This window comes from Pinus tabuliformis, chromosome 5_2, assembly GCF_031772625.1.
Source record: "Pinus tabuliformis cultivar Carrire ecotype Pingquan chromosome 5_2, CPIR1, whole genome shotgun sequence".
Classification (NCBI taxonomy): domain Eukaryota; kingdom Viridiplantae; phylum Streptophyta; class Pinopsida; order Pinales; family Pinaceae; genus Pinus; species Pinus tabuliformis.
Genome location: NC_142306.1, coordinates 562,950,956 through 562,973,701, shown reverse-complemented (window position 1 = coordinate 562,973,701; position 22,746 = coordinate 562,950,956). Strand labels below are relative to the sequence as shown.

At 40.7% G+C, this 22,746-nt stretch overlaps 1 protein-coding gene across 11 annotated transcripts in view; it reads left to right on the top strand.

Moving 5' to 3' along the window:
- The first annotated feature begins 1,787 nt into the window (after positions 1-1,787).
- The window catches only part of LOC149160209 (E3 ubiquitin-protein ligase MBR1-like), a 92,731-nt gene continuing 71,772 nt past the window's right edge, over positions 1,788-22,746 (top strand). For 4 of the 11 annotated variants that reach the window (XR_016261791.1, XR_016261792.1, XR_016261789.1 and 1 more), the window contains exon 1: positions 1,793-2,337. The gene's annotated coding sequence lies outside the window, so the exon portion shown is untranslated. Of the gene's footprint in view, positions 2,338-22,746 lie in introns of all 11 variants that reach the window. The other 7 variants (XM_089436668.1, XM_089436671.1, XM_089436672.1 and 4 more) reach the window with 7 other exon arrangements.

Below are 22,746 nucleotides of genomic sequence, written 5' to 3'. Positions count from 1 at the left end.
CATGCGGCCAATTTTCCCCTTCCCCCTCACCCCGCTCCCCACATGACTCAATTTCGTTTCCACAACACCCTGCACAAGCCTGTTATCACCACCACAGTCACCATCACCTTCTCTGAGGAAAACGACTCGCAGGAAGCTCCGCCAGAGAACAATGGTGAGCAGCAGAGGGCCGCTCAAAGGAACAGGAGCACTCGCGACCCAGGCAAGCAACAACTGGTTGAGGATGTTGTCACCCCACATGGAAAGGAGTTGGTTGGCAGTCAGCAGGTTGCTGAAGGCAGAGCTGGAGACACGCAGGCACCAGGAGGCAGAGCGGGAGACACGTCCGGTCCGCATGCAGCAGCAGGGAGCTCTGCTGGCACTCAACCAGCTCGCGAAATTCAGAGCGGCACGTCAACAGAGGAGGAGGAGTGGTACTAGTACGTGTGTCTTATCGAGAAAGAGCCTGCCCCATACGACCTCTAGGATTGACACTTGGCAGCCAGGTGTCGCCCTTCTACTGGCTGGGTGTTCTTTTGCTGACTAGATAATTTCTGTTATGATTTGTTTTGTTAAAACATTCCTAGTTATTTTTTGCAATGTCTGGTATTTTTGGTCAAAACTAGTAACCCCTGGTTTTTTCTGCTTTCATACACTGGTTTCCCCATCAATGGGCAGTCGAGATTAGACAGTTATATTTTTTGATAAATGATGTTCAACACTGCTAAGGCCCGTGCCTCAATATAATTTTATTTTGTTTCATATTAATAGAATAGTTTTACTTAGATTTTTTTTTTTTTTTTTTCCAAATAATACAATCATCTAACCCTATAATATACTTACAAAACTAAAAATTATAAAATATTTATTTATTTTAATATTTGTACCATATATAATAATAGAAAACCATTAAACGAAGAGGAACAATAATCCGTTTTTAAAAGTGGAACAATAATCTAGAATTCTATTATTTTAATATTTTACAATATATATAATGATATTTTTACCGTGTATAATGAGAAACCATTAAACACATGGGAACAATAACTTATTTTTATAAATATAAAGTTTTTAGTGGAATAAAAATAATCAATTTTTAGAAATATAAAACTTTTATATGTATAGTAAAGTATTTAACTCCCTAAAAATTAGTTTTTTATATTTCTAAAGAAAGGTAACATATTCTAAATTAATCTATGTATATAATTTTTATATATCTAAATAACTTAACATATACTAAATTAATCCATTTATATATTAATAACAAAATAGTTTTCGATGGATCGATATTGTTTTACTTAAATAATTATTTCAATATATTTTTAAAAATATACCCTTTATAATTCCAAATCTCCATTATTAATAATAAGTGTAACAAACTGAATATTTTAATTTTAATTTATTATACATGTCTTAGGGTTTCTCCGCTGTATACCTAATATCTCCGGATGTATACATAATGGGTATACGTCTCAAATCTATCCCTTACCTCTGGGTGAGACATTATGTAGAGGTACATGACCCCTGCACGCTACGCAAAGCATTACCTTTGGCATAAAACTAGGCGCAAGCTATCCCTTTTGGAATAAAATAAACTGTTAAACTAACTTGTGCTCTCTAGTTTCTTATCTATAAAAAGTGTGCCACCAAAAGAAACCTCTAAAATAGCACACAATCTAATTGCAAGTATATTCAGCCGTCCGATCTGACCGACATCCGACCGTCCAAATTTTTTCCCTTATATGTTTTCCTCGGAAAAGTTCGTGGCCCGCGTGGTGAAAACCGAGATTTTACCGCAACAGATTGTTTCCGTCGCCGCCACGTAGAGCATCTACGGCACGCCTCTTGGCAAGGCGAAGTTTCCGATTGGTAGCGGCTCGCGGTTTTAATGATGGTTTAAACTGGGCAAAAGTTAGATAAGCGGAATTTGCGTCTAGAGACAGAAGTTTTGGTGCAAACAGATTCACCGTCGCTTGAAACCCTCCTCCGTCGACATTAGAGGCTTTAAATTTGGTCTCCATTTGCATAGATTTGCCTTCAGATTGTGTTCAGTCGATCACTTGGAGCTGTCCGGTTGAGGTGAGTTCTTTTCCTGATGAAGCCGTTGCGAAATTTGGGGTTTTTCTGCTTTCTTTTGAAGTTTATGTCTGTTGACGGGATTTGATCTGTTCTTCCTCTCCAGTCCAGCGATTTGCTCTGTAATCTGCGTAATTACGGCTTCCTTTGTGTTTAAAAGTTCCGGGTCCGAATTTCTATTGGCCCGGTGTCTATTTTGGTCTGGATTGGTAGTTAAGTGGAAAGCTTCGAGTCGGAGGTCTAATATTGTGAAAAGTACCAGGCGATTTGGTTTGACGACAGGTTTGCATTTTAGTTTACGTTAGATCATTCTTCTTTTCCTGAAGATAATAGCGAATCATCGAATTTCTGTTTGCTGATAGAAGCGTAGGTTCAGTTTTTCTCGTTCTTATTCTTAACTCTAGTCTTTTTAAGGCCTTATTCCAGTAAGAAAATAGAAATCTCCTCTGTAGGCAAAAGAGGTTCGGAAAGATTCAGAAATAATGTCTTGGTTAGATTTTCTATTGTTGATTTCGTCTGAGCTTTGTTACATGTGTGGTTATTCTCGGTGTATTCGAAGCTAGTCCTTTTATAATTTGAATATTGTTATATGGAGATGGATTTGCTTTCTAAGGCCATTTCAGCCTGAATCCCGATGAGATAGTGTCTCAATAATTGTTAACCCCGAGTTCCAGTGGCATAGCGGCTGATAAACTATTTCTTGCCCCAATATCGATCTTTTGAAAAGTGCTTAAATGCATCTTCTTTGTGAAAATATTTGGCATCTGCGTCAAGACATGAAATTGCACGAACATCTGTCCGTCGGTCTGTGGTCTAGTGGCAAATTGGAGCAGTTGCCACGATGATGACACAGGGGAGAACCCGGTTGGCATGCTCCTTGTTTGAATAAGAGGTGCGTTGTCTGTGTTAATTTGTAAAGCGCTATTCCCTCTTAGTGGAGGTGATGGAAACCGTGGTTCCCGTGGCAAAGCAGTCTTTGAGGATGAAGTCGGGTTGAAGCCTTGGGTGAATTTGACAGAAGACTTCGCATAGTCGCGATGGTGTAGCCAAATTTCTTTCCGGAATTTCTTATTTTAAAGATGATTATTGTAAGGAGTTCTTTACCCTCTCCTGTCAAAAGAGGTTAATCCGACTAATAAAAAGGCAAGAATTTCTGGCAGGTACCTTTGTTTTGTGATTTTTCCCCTTGACCTGCACTGAATTTGCTCCTCTTGCGCAGTTTTTTGTTTCCAGTTTTTATGAAGGTCAACATTAGCCGGGACTCGATGCACGGTTTTTCAGATTTATATTTGGAGCTGCATTGGAATTTATTCCTTTTCCGCAGTTTTTTGTTTACGGTTCAACATCGACTAACATTCGACAACATCTTATTTATTCTTAAAGAGACATATTTTCAGCTTAATTGCAATAACTGTCACTTAGTAATATCGTATACTTGATTGCTGTGGCAGCCTGCGAAATCCTGGAAGTAGAAAATTGGCTATTTGAAAGAAAGGAAGTATAGTATATTGACAATCAGTCTGCACTATCGTCTAACTAGATAATCGGCAATTTTATAAGAAGAGGAAAATTTAAATGTTTTAAAGTAAATAAACTTCACAGGTTTTACGAGTTGATTTGGAAATCTTTAGAAATTCTAAAAATATCGGAGAAAGGTATATGATTAGCATTATGCCCACTGTCACACTAGTTCAACTTGTAAAGAACGTTGCCCTATTTGTGCCTGCAAACGGAAAATAAAAGTCAAAATATATGCCTTACTTTAACCTTAAATGATCAGTGATTAGGATCATGCCCACTTCAATTATTCTCGTCGTGGAATTGGTAAAGAACACTACTCTATTGATGTTTAAGACATACTTAAATAAACAATCTTGTAACATGCCATTCGGTGAATACAGCGTTGGAGTTATAAATGATATTTTCAAGCATACACGGTTCATAAGAAGCATTACTCCTAATTATAAAGAGAGCTTTTGTAGTTACTTCCCAGACCAAAATACGCATTCCAGATTTCTTTTTGGAATTTTCCTGGTAAGAAACAGTAACCATGTAAATCTGTCCACTATTTTGCAGAGATTTATTCCAAAAATATGGGAACTTGTTTCTCTTTCAGATTAGTTAATGCAAATTCTATTCCCACAGTACGACCTTCGTCTTGGAAGTTGGGGAGGTTTTGTACGCACGAGAATGACCCTAAGTCACAAGATTGTGTTGTTGTACTGCGTGGGTGTAGTCAAATTCAGGAGATTGTCAGTCAAATGTAATTTGTAGCAACCGTAGAAATACTATTTGGATGGTATATGGAGAAGCTGTATGCACAGTCCCAAGAAAGGCTGTTGTTGTCTGGTGGCACTTTTTTTGTTTATGATATTGTTCATTCTAGTCCTTGACTTTTGGGTACAAACATTTGTTTTGCTTCTAACATTCCTAACATTCCCCTAATATGTGTAAATGGGAAATGACACGACGTATTTGTTAAATTTCCCTCTCTTATTACACAGTGCTTTGTTTTTTTGCTCCTTGCGAAAGTTCAGAGAACTATAAAATTTCAAAATCGTCATGTAAAAGGGCTAGTGGAAAATGGACTTTCAAATTTTTCCTTTGCGCCTGACTGTTTTGGACTTCCAATTTTCAGGCGATATTCTATTAGTTTTAACTTTTGTCTATCATGTTCTATTTGTGAAGATCACGGACATCCCAGCCTTATCTTAAAGTATCCACACTTGGTCTTGGTGCATAACATTATAATGCCAGTTTCTCTTACTGCCTCACAAATGTCACATGATTTTGTCTCCGTTGATCCCCAAAAAATACACAGGCTTACAGTTGGCATGCAGATGTGGAACTTTGTGGATGACGGTTAATTTTTTGTTATGTTGATTAGAGAACAGTAAATATGTAAGAGAAGATAGAATACCTTGGATTCTGGAAGTTCTGCTTTTTGCTTTCGAATATCTAATGCAAGTGAATTTGATGTATTCCGTTGTCTTGGCTCTCTGGAATAGGGCACTTTACATGTGAATTCATGGGTAATGTCAGAATTGTTTTTAACAATTCCTATTGTCAACTGCTTGCAATTGCATCTCTAATGGTGCATTCTGAGATCACTCTGTGTACACTTCTTGCAATTTCATTTCTAATGGCACACTCAGAGACCACTGCCGTCCTAAGGCTTAATTAAACACACCTCTGGCTCTAGTTGTGCTTGGGTCCAGAGGTGAGAAGGTGGAAGGACTGTCAACTACCCCCAGAGTGCATTGACCTCTGCTCCCATCTTTCTCAATTCTTCCACTTTCTCCTTAATCAGTGAGGTCTGGCAAGCGTTGTAAGTTGCCCTGTTTCTGTTGACAATTTCATTGTAACTGTAATGGTTTTTCATGCCACTTTTCACTCTGCTCATCTGCTTTTGATTGGAGATGCCTCTTTCCAGTTGGATTGCCCTTTGTCCTTAAGAGAACTGAGTTTTTTCATCTTGCCCGTTTTCTTCCTTTTTGAGGCATTTTCTGTTGAATCTGATGCTGGTTGTCACTTAGGGGGCTTGCTTAATTCCTCAGCCTTTTCCCCATCTCGTATTGTCAAAGTATTCATGCATCATTTGTTGAAAGATTGTGAGTTGCATACCTAATATCACATTTGATAGAAGAGGGACACCTCTTCTGGTTTACTGTCCAATACCTCGGAGATAAAAAAAATTCCATCAAATCATGGCTATTGCTAGCCAGAGGCCATCTTGTCATGGGAACCCCTGCCTTTCTCCTGATTGAGTTGCCTTGATCCTTCCCACCTCTGAATTGTCCTCTCCTTTGCTTGGGAATGGATTGCCTTTACATGGTCCTTCTCCTTCCATTGTCCTTTGTATTGTCTTGCTTATCTTTTTCGTATTTGTCATTATGGCCTTTCTTGGGGGTTGGTTGTAATATTGACTATTGATAACCATTATAATGGACTTGACTGTTGACAATTTTTGAGTTAACATGTTCTTTGCTTAGATCAGTTACTTCATTAATCTATTAGCCCATTATTAATTTCATTAATCCATAGCAATCACATTAACCATTATCATATGACAGCGACTGATGAAAGAACATCAAACATATATGCAGAAGACAAGCCAAGACAAGAGGACACCAGATTTGGCGGATGCTAGGAAAAACCCCAAGATGAGGAATACCCTTTGATCAATTCTTCTTATTATTATATCAAATGTTTAACACAGAGAGAGAGTACAAAAGTCAAAATTGACTTGCCAAATAACAGTCAAAACAACCCTGTCAAATCGTAGTCAACAACAGTTAAATTCTGCCCTAACCAGAAAGTCAATGATAGTCAATGCAGTAGCAAATAGTCCTCTATGGAGCTTGTTCAGAGGCAGTCAAACTCGGCCTTCTGAAGTGGTCAAAGTCAACCCAAAACAATCATGAAAACAATAGTTAAACTTGTTCAAACTCTATGGTCAACTTTATGGTCAGGTCTGTGGTCAACCCTGCGATTGGTTTACGGTCAAAGTCAACAAGATGCCTCGCTTCTTGAGCCAATAGATGCGGCCTACCAAAATTGAAATTTTGGTACAAAAACTGTAGTCAAAGGAGGTCTAACCACCCTTGGTCAATGCTGGTCAAACTTGCAACAGTCTCTGAAATTTTGGCCTTGTAATTTGTCTTGCAATTCGTCCTTTTGCTGCCACACATGTGAGGAAAAGAGATACCCAATAAGTTGTACGAACCAATCAGATGAGGAGAGAGAAGGATGTGTGAGTGAGTGAGGTTCCAAATGAGGTTGGAGGTCTCTCTTATTTATACAAATCGTTGAGGGTGAAGTGACATGCCTCTTGGGCATCATGAACCTACATGAAGATGTGGCCGACCTTGACAATTTGCATGTGTGGGTATAAATTCAAAAACACATTTCTGCTTATCCAAATTTGATGATCTTTGGATCGATTTTGGTCTCCTCGAAAAGAGGAATTCAATGCAATAATCATCTCCATCAAATGAGTTCTCCAATAGTGGAATTTGGCCCTAGTTGCCAATTTTAACAACTGTCTATTCAGTACCTTCATAGATTTGATATTGAAGAATACTGTTAATGCACATCAAAGAAAGGAACAAATGTTGGGCCAAACAACTCAAAAAAAGTTATGCTTACGACTGATGCTATCAATGCTCATGGTAGATCTAATAAGACAATGTTTAAGCTTGAACCAAGCTGTCAATAAGATGTGCAGGTACACAAAATCTAAATGTGTATATCTATCCAATATTATTCACTGCATCTGAATATAATCTAGGTATCATACACACAAGAGATTGAACAGGAATTAGAAATTTGTTAAGGTCAACAAAGAAGTTGGTTGGTCTCTTGTATCTTTGGTGTTTACGATTTTTATTTAAATTGTCAATTGACAGTTCATGCAACTGATAAAATTTCCAGTCAAACAAAAGATGGAGAAGATATCTAAGTAACCAAGAGTACCAATAGGATGGATGTGAAGTGCACAAGAGAAAAAGACCTGTAATAGATTTTGAAACTAATCTGTGCACAAAAGAGGGTTTGCAAGATTTGTATCTTTGCATCTTTAACATCATGAGCAAAATTATAGGGTTGGTTATTGTTTCATTTCTAGCATGAGGAAATTTCCAAGTAATTGCAACAAACAATGCCTAACCACTTAGATTAATGATGATCATTGATGATTTGAATTCAATATTCAATTATCAACCAAAGGAAAAAGATTAGAATGGCTTAGGGTTTAGAGGTTATGGATTATTTGTTGATAGCTGCACATTGTCGAAAAGTAAGTCACATGACATGAGCACATGAGACACAAAAATTGTTAATTTTAGTTAACAATGGTATGTTCTATGCTTAACACAATTTACTTCAATGTTCCTTAGCCCAATAGCAATTTCCAATTTCAATAGCAATCACAATTATCACTTTGACAAGAAAAGTAGATAGAACATAAAATTAAATGTAGAAGACAAGCCAAGACAATAGGACACTAGATTTGGCGGATGCCAGGGAAAAATCCCAATGTGGGGAAAACCCTTTGATCAATTCTTCTTATTATTAAATCAAAAGTTTAGCAGAGAGAGAGAGTCCAAATGTCAAATTGACTTGCCTAATACAAAGTCAAAACAACCTTGTAAATATTTGTAGCCATATGTAGTCAAAGTTTAGCCCTAACCAGAAAGTCAATGCTAGTCAAAATAACACCAAACCATCCTCAAAGCAACTCGGCCTTCCTTAGTCAAACTCGGCCTGATCAAGAGCATAAATTTAGCCCAAAATAGGTCAATCAAACTCAGTCAAAGGAGAGAGAAAACGATTGTAATTTTTCTGTGGTCAAACAACAGTGAACCAATTGGATGGATGGATGGCCTAATTAATGAGTTGAGGATGACTAGCCAATGGGTCAAACAACCCAAAATTTCTTGATTTTTGTGCCCAAAGATGTGGCCTAGAAAAATCAAACCTTTGACCCCAAAAACACAGTCAAACTCGGTTAGCAAGTCCTTGGTCAACACTGGTCAAACTTGTCCCAGAACTCTGAAATGGTCTGCAATTCTGTTTAGAATCTTGGACTCCTTGCTTCCCAATGTTGTACGAACTAATCAGATGAAGAGAGAAGAATGTGTGAGTGATAAATGTGCCAAATGAGGTGTGAGGTCTCTTGTATTTATACAATTCGTTGTGGGTGAAGAGATACATCCATTGGGCTTTTTGAGCCGACATGATGATGAGGCCGACTTGAACAATTGGCACATGTGAGCACATAAATGCAAAATCACATTTTTGCTTGTCCGAATGAGATGATCTTTATATCAACCTTGGACATCTCGAAAAGAGGAATCCAATCCAATCATCATATCCATCAAATGAGCTGTCCCAAGGTGGAATTTGGCCCTAGTTGCCAATTTTAACACTCTCTCTCAATTAGGGAGAATTCCACCTGCCAATCCATCTGTTGACATCATGCCATCCTGTTGTCATTTACCGTCTTTGTCATCTCATGGCTGCTCTGCTGAACCATGAAGTAATAATGAAGAATACAAAAGTCAGTCCAAAGGTAGAACCTCAAATGATCCCAGATCAAGTTGTTGAACACCACGCATCTTAGACATAGGGAGTATGGTAGTATATGATGCGTCCATCGGTAGTGCTATGGTCCTTATCAACATTTCCCAACTCATTGGCCAGATGAGAGTTACTTCCCATGAGTTTTGAATTACATGGGTAGGATGCATGCTGGGGCATTAGCAGGAGAAGGTGAACCACTCATCTTGCCCATATGCCATAGGAGAAGGTGAACCACTCATCCTATGTATATGTCGATCGTAGGGGAAGGTGAACCACTCACCCTACACACGCCACCATGGGGTATCTCAAGGGAAGGTGAACCACTCACCTTGTACACAACACACCATATAGGGAAAGGTGAACCACTCACCCTATGGTTACTCATAGCTCCAAGAAGTAACCCAAGTCCCTAGGAGCTCACAGAGCTCAGTGTCCAACTCAAGCCGACCCTCATGGGAGGGTCTTTCCACGACTCCAAGTCTCTCTCGGAAGGTTAAGAATTTGACCTTCCCCAAATGCTTCAGGAGGATATCTACGATCATTAGTCTTGATGTGTCAGAGCTTTATTGCTCCCCATTGTACCATATCCCGAATAAAGTGGTACCTGCTATCAATGTGCTTGGAGCATTCGTGGAACACAGGATTCTTTGAAAGGCGAATCCCACTCTGGTTGTCGCAGAAGATCACGGTGGTATCTAGCATGTGCTCAAATAGCTCATTAAAGAGCTTCTTCAACCAAACAACTTCACAACAGGCCATATTAGTTGCAATGTATCGTTCTCAACGGTGCTTAGTGCAACCGATTTCTGCTTCATGCTCATCCAAGAAATTGAAGCAGAGCCCAATGAGAAGCAACATCTTGATGTGCTCTTACGATCCATGACACTGCTAGCCCAGTCAGCATTTGAATATCCATGCAACCTCAAATTCCTGACATTGTATCTCAAACCATAAGAGATTGTGCCCCAAGGATATCTTAAGAGATTCTTAGTAGCAATCCAATATATGTGATGAGGTTCGACCATAAATTGACTCAACGTGTTCATGACGAAGCATATATAAGGACGAGAGTTTACCAAGAACATCAGGCCCCCCACAAGTTGTCTATATTTAGAAGGATTTGCCAATTCGGGCCTAGCAACACTTCCACATAGCTTCTTGAAGTTGAGTTCCATTGGAGTAGACATGGACTTGCAACCATCCCACATTTCTCGAGTAGCTTCACAATATATTTTCCTTGAGAAAGGAAAATCTCACTTGGCTTTTGCCATAACTTCAGGCCTAAGAAGTAGTGCATTAGTCCTAGGTCCTTCATCTCGAACTCGGAAGCCAACTCCCTCTTGCATTGATAAATGAGAGGGTCTGCACTTGTCAGAAAGAGATCATCCACATAAAGGACCAGAATGAGACGCATGTTGTTCTCAACCTTTAAATATAGGTTAGGGTCAGGTTCACTCCTTGTGAATCCCAACTTCATAAGATAGCTATCAATCCTCTCATACCAAGCCTTGGGGGCTTGCTTCAACCCATAGAGGACTTCCTTAATTGAGCCATGTCAGAAAGCAGTCTTAACATCCATATGGTGTTGGCTCAATCCTTGAGAGGTAGCAAGAGCAATAATCAAACGGATAGTAGTATATCGGGCAACTGGTGCAAATATCTCATCATAGTCCATCCCTTCCTTTTTGAGAGAAGCCTTGAGCAATGAACTTGGCCTTGTATTTTTCGGCACTCCCATCAGCGCCGTGTTTGATTTTGTAAAGTGTTAAGTTTTGGTATGTTCTATGTTAGAGCAATTTATTTAAATTTTCACAGTTAACAATCACATCAGCATTACGATAAATTGCAGATAGAACATAAATATAAAACACAGAAGACAAGCCAAGACAAGAGGACACAAGATGTGGCGCGAGCCAGGGACAAACCCCACAATGTGTGGGGAAACCCTTTGATCAAATCTTCTTTTATCTTCAAAGTTCAGCAGAGAGAGAGAGAGAGTACATATACATCATAAGTCAAAACTTTGACTTGACAAGATAAGAGAAGAGATCTTCATCATGAAGATGATATAATGAGGTTGCAGATCTGATGACAAGGACTGCAGATCTAAACTTAGGTGACGACATATTTCTTCAAGGTGATTTCATCACCGTACTGCATCCAACCATGCTGCATCCAATCATGCTACATCTTCCAGAATGCTGTCCTTCTCCGGCAGTACTAGCTGTCGCTGCTATATGAGCTGGTGCATCAAACTTCAGTTCTCTTCCTTTATTCAGTCATGCTCCAAGTTGAGGTTTCAGTACTGCCATACTTGCAAGACTGATTTGCGCAACCCTTAACACAATCTATGCTGCTGGCTATGGCCTGTGGCTTAGCCCAGCAGCAAGTAAGGTCTACACATTGACTCAATACACAACAACCTTGCCTCCAAATCTGTTGTCCCACACTGCCCTTGACTGTTCCTGGTTAGGGCACTTTAGCACACTGCAACAACCCTCAAACAGTCCATGAACAATCCTCAAACAGCGTTCAATACCTGCGGCCCACCTTAGTGTGATCCCTCTACTTCTACGCTGGAGATTAGGGCACAATACAGCCCCAAAACAGACCCACGCAAGTGTTTAGCTGTGGTGGTATGGCCTGCGGCCTACCACACAGCCTACCTGCAACTTACGTTCTACCCAAACAGAGTTCTCTTACCCTTTCAACGTGCCACAACAGACCTGCCCTACTCCTTACCTAACTCGGCCTCCCAGCAAGTGAGAACAGACTTCAATACAGCTCCAAAAGGCTCCTACGCTGCCTCTTTCCCACGCTGAAGTGTCCTCTGCCTGAAGCCCAATCTAAGGTAAGAAGTTCGAGTTCCTTTTCTGCGGATTAGGCCTCTTCTTAACAATGATATGACCTGCGTATAAGAGCCTTCAAGAACTGCGTATAAGGTCTCCATGATCAACGTATAAGGTCTAACCATGAACAGCGTATAAGGTCTCTGTTTGCTGTGTGGATCATCCTTATAAGCCTGCGGCTTACTGTGGTTAGGGCATCATCTTTTGCTGCGTATTAGGGTCTCCTCAATGGCTGTGGATCTAGCCTTACCCAAGCCATCCTTTGTTGCGGATAGGGCCTTCCCTTTAGCTGCGTATGCGGCCTCCTTTACTGCGGCCAGATCTTCTTCAACTGCGTACAGGTGTCTCTCCTTTCAACTGCGGCTAAGTGAACTTAGTTGACTGCGTCTAGGGCTCTCATAGAAAACCCTTTCCACTACGTCCTCCTTGAGAGAGGACAACCCAAACAAGTGGAGAAGAGAGATCATATGAAGAGTGTTCTCAAATGACTTCAAATCCTCCTCTATTTATACTAAAAACGAGGAGGTTGAATAGACACGTCGACTGGGCTTCTAGAGCCTACATAAGAACTGGTCGGCTTGACTATAATTACATAAACAAAATAAATTCATATCTCCATAAATACTTATCGGAATCGGATGATCTTTGGATCAATCCTACACCTCTCGACGAAGAGGGATCCAATAAAAATATCAACTGCCATAAATAAGCCGACCCACATGGAGTTTGCCCCTAGTTGCCAATTTAACACCCCCTCTCAACTAGGGAGATCTCCATCCGCTGATCCATGTGTATGACTGTACTGTCTCTGCCATCAGTGCCCTGCACTGTTCTGCCCAACTCTGCTAAGCTTTACTCAGCTCTGCTGGCTTTGCTCTGCTCTGCTCAGCGCTGCTGGCTCTGCTCTGCTCAGCGTTGCTGGCTCTGCTCAGCTCAGCTCTGCTCTGCTCATCTCTGCTGAACTATGAAGAAGAAGAATTGATCGAGAATGAGTCATATCATTCTCCACTGACCTGAAGTCAGTCTCAGAGTGCATACCACTAGTCCCAGACCAGTCTCAACTGACCCGAAGTCAGCTTCATAGTAAGTACCACTCCTACCACTGGTCCCAGACCAGTATCGCAGTCTCAGAGAGTGTACCACTGGTCCCAGACCAGTCTCAACCGACCCGAAGTCAGTGTCATAGTATGTACCACTCTCACTGGTCCCAAACCAGTGCTGCACTGACACGAAGTCAGTCTCGGAGTATGTACCATTGGTCCCAAACCAATCTCAGCCGACCCAAAGTCAGCGTCATAGCATGTACAACTCTTACCACTGGTCCCAGACCAGTATCATTGATCCCAGATCAATGGAGGACATCCTAGCGCAGGGAGTACGGTAGATACAACGATGCGTCCATCGGTATTACTATGGTCCCTAACTTCATTTCCCTGCTCATTGATCAGATGAGAGGTACTTCCCATGAGTCCCAAACTGCATGGGTAGGAAGCCTCGACAGGAGAACTTAATCAATCCTGTCCTCACAGGAGAACACATCAATCTTGCTACAATCGCCATGGAGAACACATCAATCCAGGCTGCCATGGAGAACACATCAATCCAGGCCTCACAGGAGAACACATCAATCCTGCTACACAAGAGAGCGAATCATCTTGTCCCACAAGAGAGCGAATCATCTTGTTTCAGTGCGCACCACCAGGGGAGGGTGAGTCACCCTGTGGTCGTATGTTGCTCCAATAGAACTGGAAGCCCCCCAAAGCTCCTAGAGCTCAATGTATGCAGCATGCAGGACCCTTTTACAAAGGTCTCTCGACGACTCCAAGTCGTACGGGAAAATCACAAATTTGATCTTTCCTTAGGGCTCTGTCCTGTACATCATCTCAGTGTGATGGAGCCTCCTTGATCATCGACTTACCATATCCCAGATAAGGCAGTAATTAATGTCTATCTGTTGGAGCAATTGTCAAATACGGGATTCCTCAATAATCGAATCCCATCTCTGGTTGTCACAGAGATTCACAGTGGTATTCATGATGTGTACAAACAGCTCACTGAAGAGCTTCAGCAACCAGACTGCCTCACAGAAGGCCATACTATCAGCAATGTATTCTGCCTTGGTGGTGCTCAGAGTCACCGACTTCTGCTTCCTGCTCATCCAGGATATCAAGGCAGATTCCATACAGCACTGAGAAGTGCTCTAGTGATCCTCCATACTTCCTGCCCACTCATCATTCGAATAATCATGCGGTTTCATATTTCCGGCAGTGTATCTCAATTCATGAGAGATTGTGCCCTGAAGATATCTTAGAAGATTCTTGGCACCAATCTAGTGAGGCTCAACCAAATATGAGCTCACCATGCTAACTGCAACACAGATGTCCGGACGGAGGTTCTCCAAGAACATCAATGCGAATGAGTTTATGAAACTCAGAGGCATTTCCCAAATCTGGTCCGACATCATTACCATATAACTTCTGAAAGTTAAGATCCCCGAGGCAGTCACAAGCTTGCATCTTATCTTCCCACATTCAGAATCCAACTCCCTCTGTCTCCTATAAATGAGAGGGTCCGCACCTGTCAGACATAGGTGCCGGTATGAGAGGTTTATCATCCACAACCTTCGAGTAATGGTTTGGATCGCTTTCACTCCTAGTGAATCTCAGCTGCATTAGATAGCTATCAATCCTCTCATATTATGCCCGAGGTGTTTTTCTTCAAGCCATAGAGGGACTTCTTCCACCTGTATACATGAGATTCCTTGATCATGATTCTCAAACTCCTCGGGTTGTTCCAAACCTGTGAACCTGCTGCATGAGGGGAATGGTCCCCTTATAATATTTTCCTTCAGTACATGTACCTTCATGCTTCTTTTTGAATTCAGGCATCCTAGTCACCATCTGACTCATAGACCTCCGGTGCTGAGTCAATGGACATGGTCCCCAGTGGACTTCCTGCAACTTGATACAACCCTGAACTCAAAAACATCTTTAAAAGATCTATTTTCAAACACGTACCTTTCCATCGATAAGTGCCACCCTGCAACCTTTGACTTCCATTTCCGAGATGGACATCAGGTTCGATCAGGTACATAAAAGAGATTCAGGGGTTCCTTGCTTTTGAGGAAGAGTCGACCATTTCCTTGATGACCTGCATTACCAGTCATTCTTTTGATCATGGAAGATGTCCCAGGAATGATTGTTATCTTCATCAAGAGATGTGTCTCTGCCATTCAGACACTCCTTCGCATAACGGCTGAACTTATTTCAACAAGGCATCCGCCTTTCCTTCCACCCTTAGATCCGAACTTCCCAATGAAGTGATCTTAAGATGGACCATCAGAATCTTCCACTGCGCCATTCTGATAACATTATCTGCTTTGACTTCACCCTAGGTGAATTATGAGGAACCCATTGTTCCTTCTGTCTTGTCCCAACTGTCTTCGGTGATTGCTCTTTCACTCTTGCTTGGGCATTGTCTTCACCTCAGCTCTGATACCATGTTAAGTTTTGGTATGTTCTATGCTAGAGCAATTTATTTAAATTTTCACAGTTAGCAATCACATCAGCATTACGATAAATTGCAGATAGAACATAAATATAAAACACAGAAGACAAGCCAAGACAAGAGGACACAAGATGTGGCACGAGCCAGGGACAAACCCCACAATGTGTGGGGAAACCCTTTGATCAAATCTTCTTTTATCTTCAAAGTTCAGCAGAGAGAGAGAGAGAGTACATATACATCATAAGTCAAAACTTTGACTTGACAAGATAAGAGAAGAGATCTTCATCATGAAGATGATATAATGAGGTTGCAGATCTGAATCTTTGATGACAAGGACTGCAGATCTAAACTTAGGTGACGACATATTTCTTCAAGGTGATTTCATCACCGTACTGCATCCAATCATGCTACATCTTCCAGAATGATGTCCTTCTCCAGCAGTACTAGCTGTCGTTGCTATATGAGCTGGTGCATCAAACTTCAGTTCTCTTCCTTTATTCAGTCATGCTCCAAGTTGAGGTTTCAGTACTGCCATACTTGCAAGACTGATTTGCGCAACCCTTAACACAATCTATGCTGCTGGCTATGGCCTGTGGCTTAGCCCAACAGCAAGTAAGGTCTACACATTGACTCAATACACAACAACCTTGCCTCCAAATCTGTTGTCCCACACTGCCCTTGACTGTTCCTGGTTAGGGCACTTTAGCACACTGCAACAGCCCTCAAACAGTCCATGAACAGTCCATGAACAGTCCTCAAACAGCCTTCAATACCTGCGGCCCACCTTAGTGTGATCCCTCTACTTCTACGCTGGAGATTAGGGCACAATACAGCCCCAAAACAGACCCACGCAAGTGTTTAGCTGTGGTGGTATGGCCTGCGGCCTACCACACAGCCTACCTGTAACTTACGTTCTGCCCAAACAGAGTTCTCTTACCCTTTCAACGTGCCACAACAGACCTGCCCTACTCCTTACCTAACTCGGCCTCCCAGCAAGTGAGAACAGACTTCAATACAGCTCCAAAAGGCTCCTACGCTGCCTCTTTCCCACGCTGAAGTGTCCTCTGCCTGCAGCCCAATCTAAGGTAAGAAGTTCGAGTTCCTTTTCTGCGGATTAGGCCTCTTCTTAACAATGATATGACCTGCGTATAAGAGCCTTCAAGAACTGCGTATAAGGTCTCCATGATCAACGTATAAGGTCTAACCATGAACAACGTATAAGGTCTCTGTTTGCTGCGTGGATCATCCTTATAAGCCTGCGGCTTACTGTGGTTAGGGCATCATCTTTTGCTGCGTATTAGGGTCTCCTCAATGGCTGTGGATCTAGCCTTACCCAAGCCTTCCTTTGTTGCGGATAGGGCCTTCCCTTTAGCTGCGTATGAAGCCTCCTTTACTGCGGCCAGATCTTCTTCAACTGCGTACAGGTGTCTCTCCTTTCAACTGCGGCTAAGTGACCTTAGTTGACTGCGTCTAGGGCTCTCATAGAAAACCCTTTCCACTACGTCCTCCTTGAGAGAGGACAACCCAAACAAGTGGAGAAGAGAGATCATATGAAGAGTGTTCTCAAATGACTTCAAATCCTCCTCTATTTATACTAAAAACGAGGAGGTTGAATAGACACGTCGACTGGGCTTCTAGAGCCTACATAAGAACTGGTCGGCTTGACTATAATTACATAAACAAAATAAATTCATATCTCCATAAATACTTATCGGAATCGGACGATCTTTGGATCAATCCTACACCTCTCGACGAGAGGGATCCAATAAAAATATCAGCTGCCATAAATAAGCCGACCCACATGGAGTTTGCCCCTAGTTGCTAATTTAACATAAAGCCATTTAGAGGTGACCACAAACTTGTCCATGGGTCTAGGAACTACATCCCAAACATCATTCTTCACGATGGATTTGTACTCCTCATTCATCGCATCTTTCCATACTTGGTATTTCATGGCTTCTTCGAACGTACAAGGCTCAAATTGAACAATAGTACTCATAGCAGCAAGGTAACCTTGATACATGGTGGGCTTCTTACTTTCACGAAATGTCCCTCTTGGAGCAATATGCTTTTTAGCATTTTCGAGAGTGTCTTTGAGCCACAACGATCTTTTTCTTGAGGTAGAGGGATCATTAGGAGGAGGATCAATGGGATCTATCAGAGCTTCAACATCGAGCATAGGCTCATGGGATGAAGGTTAATCCTGCTTTCCTGTAGTATCATCTTTCTCTTTTCTTGAAATGGGGAGATCTCTAGCTTTCCTGAGAGTAGTATCTTCATCAAATGTAACATCATGGCTTACTTCCACATCTTGTTGACCATGCACATAGATTCTATATGCCTTTGAGTTTTCACTATAGCCCACAAAAGTTCCTTCCCGCATGCTCCTATCTTGTTTCTCTTTTCTTTAGGCACAAGAAAATACATGGGACAACCAAATATTGTAAAATGAGAAACATCAGGTTTCTTACCAGTGAAAACTTCTTCAGGAGTTTTGAAATTTAATGCTTGATGTGGACACCTATTTTGAACATATACGACAGTATTTGTAGCTTCTCCCCATAAGAACTTCGGTAGACCTAGATCATGAAGCATGGTATGAGTTGCTTCCATGATCATTCGATTCTTTCTTTGAGCAACTCCATTTTGCTTAGGAGTGTATGCAACGGTTGTCTTCCTCTTAATGCCAACTTCTTTACAAAAGTCATTGAATTCTTTTGATTCATATTCGGTTCCATTGTTGGTCCTTAATATTTTTATCTTCTTCCTTGTTTGATTCTCCACCAAGGCTTCGAAAGCACATAACCATTTGAATACTTAACTTGTCTTCTTCAAGAAATAGATCCATGTTTTATGAGAGAAGTCATCCATAAAGATAGCATAATATAAGTATCCTCCTAATGATGTTACGGGCAACATACTAGATAGGTCAGAATGGATCAGTTGAAGAATATCAGAAGTTTGACTTTTGCTTGAGGGGAATGGTCCCCTTGTAAGTGTCCCAGTTGCACAATCCTGACAAACACCTTCATGATTCATATTGAAATTAGGCATACTTGTGACCTTCTTCCTTACTCGAAGTAAGGCTTTGTAATGAAGGTGGGCAAATCTCTTGTGCCACAATTCGGATTGAAGAGAAGTGTTGCAAGACATGGCTCCCAGCGGATGTCCTCTAACTTGATAAAGACCATCAAACCTAAAGCCAAGTGTAAATGCATCTTTAGGGTTTCTTTGCCGAAGACGCCTTTCCATCAATGAATTCTACCATGAAGCCTTTATCTTCCATTGCAGAAATAGATACTAGGTTCTTCTTCAAATCGGGCACATACAATACTTCTTGTAGATGAATGGTTTGACCTTGATTCAAGTGAAGAGTGACGGTACCTATTCCTTTCACGGGATAGGTGGCATTACCGCCAAGTATGATTTGCAAGTTAGTCCTCCTTTCAACCAAATTTGAGAGGGCCTCATTGTACCCAGTGAAGTGACTTAAGGCTCCACTATCAATCAACCAATGATCCAATGTATCCAGAGGAGAGGCAGTAGATAAAGCAGAGATAAAGATAAAATTCATTTGTGTTTCTACAACATTACTTTCCTCATACTTGGAATTTCTTGATCTTTTGGGAGGACAATCATTTCCATATCGAGCAACGGGAGCATTCCTCTTTCCTTTATTGTTGAACTTGTTGTTCGTTTGATTGCCATTGCCTTTGTAATTGTTGTCATCATCCCTTGGAGTATCCTTCTTGTGAGAACACTCACTAGCGTAGTGACCAAACTTGTTGCAATTGTAGCATCTTCCTTTTCTTCTTGAGTTGAATCCTTGATTTTGTTTCCTTGAACCAACATTGTTCTTCCTCTTAGCATGAGCGAAGAAAGCAGTAGGATCATTTCCATTTGAGGGCTTATCTCTCTCTCCATCATCCTTATTTCTTCTTGACTGCATTTAGCTAATTCATCAAAATCCGAAGTCTTGTCATTGTTGAGGATGGTGGTGTTAAACACATCCCATGCTCTTGTGCAATAAGAGTGAGCTCCCTGTCACCAACAACTTCTCCAATAGATAGAAGATCATTCTTGATTTCAGTAATCCTCATGAAGTAGGATTGAATAGACTCTCCTCTATCCATCTTGTTGTCTTTCAACTTTTTCTTGAGAAAGAGGAATTGATTTGCATTGTTTACTTCGAACATCCCAACCAACTTGTCATACATCTCCTTAGATGTTTCCAAGTTAGAAATATAGGCAACCAAATGCTTTTGGATGGAGTCTACAATGATTTTCTTAGCTTTGACAACACCTTTCTTGTACTTTTCTTTTGCAGCAGCAGGTGCATTTGAAGGAGGCTCCACCACTCTTCCCTTTACATAGTCCATAGCATCATTCTCTTCCAAAGTCAAATCTAAAGTCATCTTCCATGCATGATAGTCAGCTTTTTCCTTGAGCTTGTCCTCAGATTTGAAGTATGATGTAGTCGTCATTGAAGCTAGACCAATGTTCTTGTCCACCAACTTTCCCTTAGTGATTACTTTTCTTTCTCTTGCTTGGGCTTTGTCTTCACCTGGGCTGATACCATGTTAATTTTAGTTAACAATGGTATGTTCTATGCTTAACACAATTTACTTCAATGTTCCTTAGCCCAATAGCAACACAATTATCACATTGACAGTAAAAGCAGATAGAACATAAAATTAAATGCAGAAGACAAGCCAAGACAAGAGGACACCAGATTTGGCAGATGCCAAGGAAAAATCCCAATGTGGGGAAACCCTTTGATCAATTCTTTCTATTATTAAATCAAAAGTTCAACAGAGAGAGAGAGTACAAAAGTCAAATTGACTTGCCTAATACAAAGTCAAAACAACCCAGTAAATTTCTGGCGGTCAACTGCATTCAAACTTCAACCCTAACCAGAAAGTCAATGCTGGTCAAAATAACACCAAACCATCCTCAAAGAAACTCGGGCTTCCTTAGTCAGACTCGGCCTGATCAAGATGATAAATTCAACCCAAAATAGCTCGGTCAAACTCATTCAAAGGAGAGAGAAAATTGCTGTAATTTTTTTGTGGTCAAACAACACTCAACCTTGAAGTTAACGTAGGTCAAACAACCCAAAATTTCTCTGTTTTTTTGCCTAGAGATGTGGCCTAGAAAAATCAAACCTTTAACCCCAAAAACACAGTCAAACTCGGTTAGCAAGTCCTTGGTCAATGTCGTTCAAACGTGTTCGTGAACTCTAAAATTTCGGTCTACAATTCTACCCAGAAACTCGGACTCCTTACCACACATGTGAGAGAGAAGCTTCCCAATGTTGCACGAACCAATCAAATGAAGAGAGAAGAATGTGTGAGTGATTAATGTGCCAAATGAGGTGTGAGGTATTTTTACAATTCGTTGTGGGTGAAGAGTGTAGAAAATCCTGTAGATTCACAAGCTCATGCAATGTACTTAAGCACGAGACAAGAATCTACTTCTACTTTCAACCAACGAAAGCCAATAGATCGATGAAAACAATATGAACGAGAAGAAGATAAATCAATGGCACGTAACACATGTATTTGGGGAAAGCCACTGCTTAAAACCCCTACTATCTATATTGCATGAATCAGAAGATTTGAGAAGAAAATACAAAGCTTGTTCTCACTAGAACAATTCCCGCACAAGTATAATCAACTCTCTGCTCACAAGCTAGCTCAAGCCAACACTTAAGCTTATTTTGCTGCTCTCCAAGCTCCTAATTCCTTGCGCCCTTGGTCAAAGAATTTGGATGAATACAATATGCTCTGCTTAACCTTGAGCTTAACCTGCACAAGTATTTTCTTTCCTCCACTTGATGATTTCCTTTGGCCAATACTTAGCCAAATTTCCAATCCTCCAAGCTTTGCTAGTTCAAGCCAACATTTAGCTTATTTTGCTGCTCTCCAAACCTCTAATTCCTTGCGCCCTTGGTCAAAGATTTTGGATGAATACAATATGCTCTGCTCAACCTTGAGCTTAGCCTGCACAAGTATTTCCTATCCTCCACTTGATGACTTCCTTTGGACAATACTTAGCCAAATTTCCAATCCTCCAAGCTTCTAATTCTTTGCACACTTCCTGAGAGAATTAGCCCGTATTTAAAGGGAAATCCTCACTGCGCAATCCTCAACTGATTGCATGCATGATATTTACAACTCAGTAAATCATACAATTGATAGTACATTGTCCCTGCACTCTAGTCTCAACTAGGTCTTTCTCAGAACTGACATGCATGAGTTTCCGATGAGTGAATCTTCAGTTATCTGGAGTAACACTTGTGGATGCACTAGTGCACCAACTGACTGTTAGTCCTCTATTAGTTCCACAAACAGTTAGAACTAATTTAATTGAACATAACTCAGTAAACTGAGTTATCTAATTACAACTCACAATTAAACTCATCCTGGACCCCTAAAACTTAGGGAGAACATATACATGACTTCAAAAAGACTTCCAACTCGAAATTCCTAAGTTAACTAAGTCAACTTAACTTAGTTAACTATTACAAGTTGCTATGAGAAAATATTAATTCTCAATTTAATTCAAGGACAAATTAAATTCGAATTTCTAGATGTTATTTTTAACATTTCTTGTTTCTATTTTCAACAAAGAGACACATCCATTGGGCTTCTTAAGCCTACATGATGATGAGGCCGACTTGAACAATTTGCACATGTGAGGGCATAAATGAAAAATCACATTTTTGCTTGTCCGAATAAGATGATCTTTATATCAATCTTGGACCTCTTGAGAAGAGGAAGCCAATGCAATCATCATCTCCATCAAATGCGCTGTCCCAAGGTGAAATTTGGCCCTAGTTGCCAATTTTAACAAAAATATAAGTATTTGACATGGGATATGTTAACTTTGTAAAAGAGGACATGAACGCCATGTTATACAAAAATGAATTATAGACATATAGATCCATTTTTTTAGAAAATAGAACATTCACAACATACTTGGAATCCATTCAAATCTTCATTTTATCCTTGACATGCACAAGAGGGACTGTAAAGCTCTTTTGTACAATTGAAAGTGATAATATAGTAATGAAGAAATGTTTTTTATAATAAAAAAGGTAGGATCCATTTAGGGCACATGTTCGACATATGTTTGGCACATCCAGTTTTAGGACACATGCTAAGTGTGTTAGACATATCTCTTAGCTTGTCACATGGATGACATCCAAGATACAAACACGACACCCTTGGGGTCATGCTTGTTACTTTTG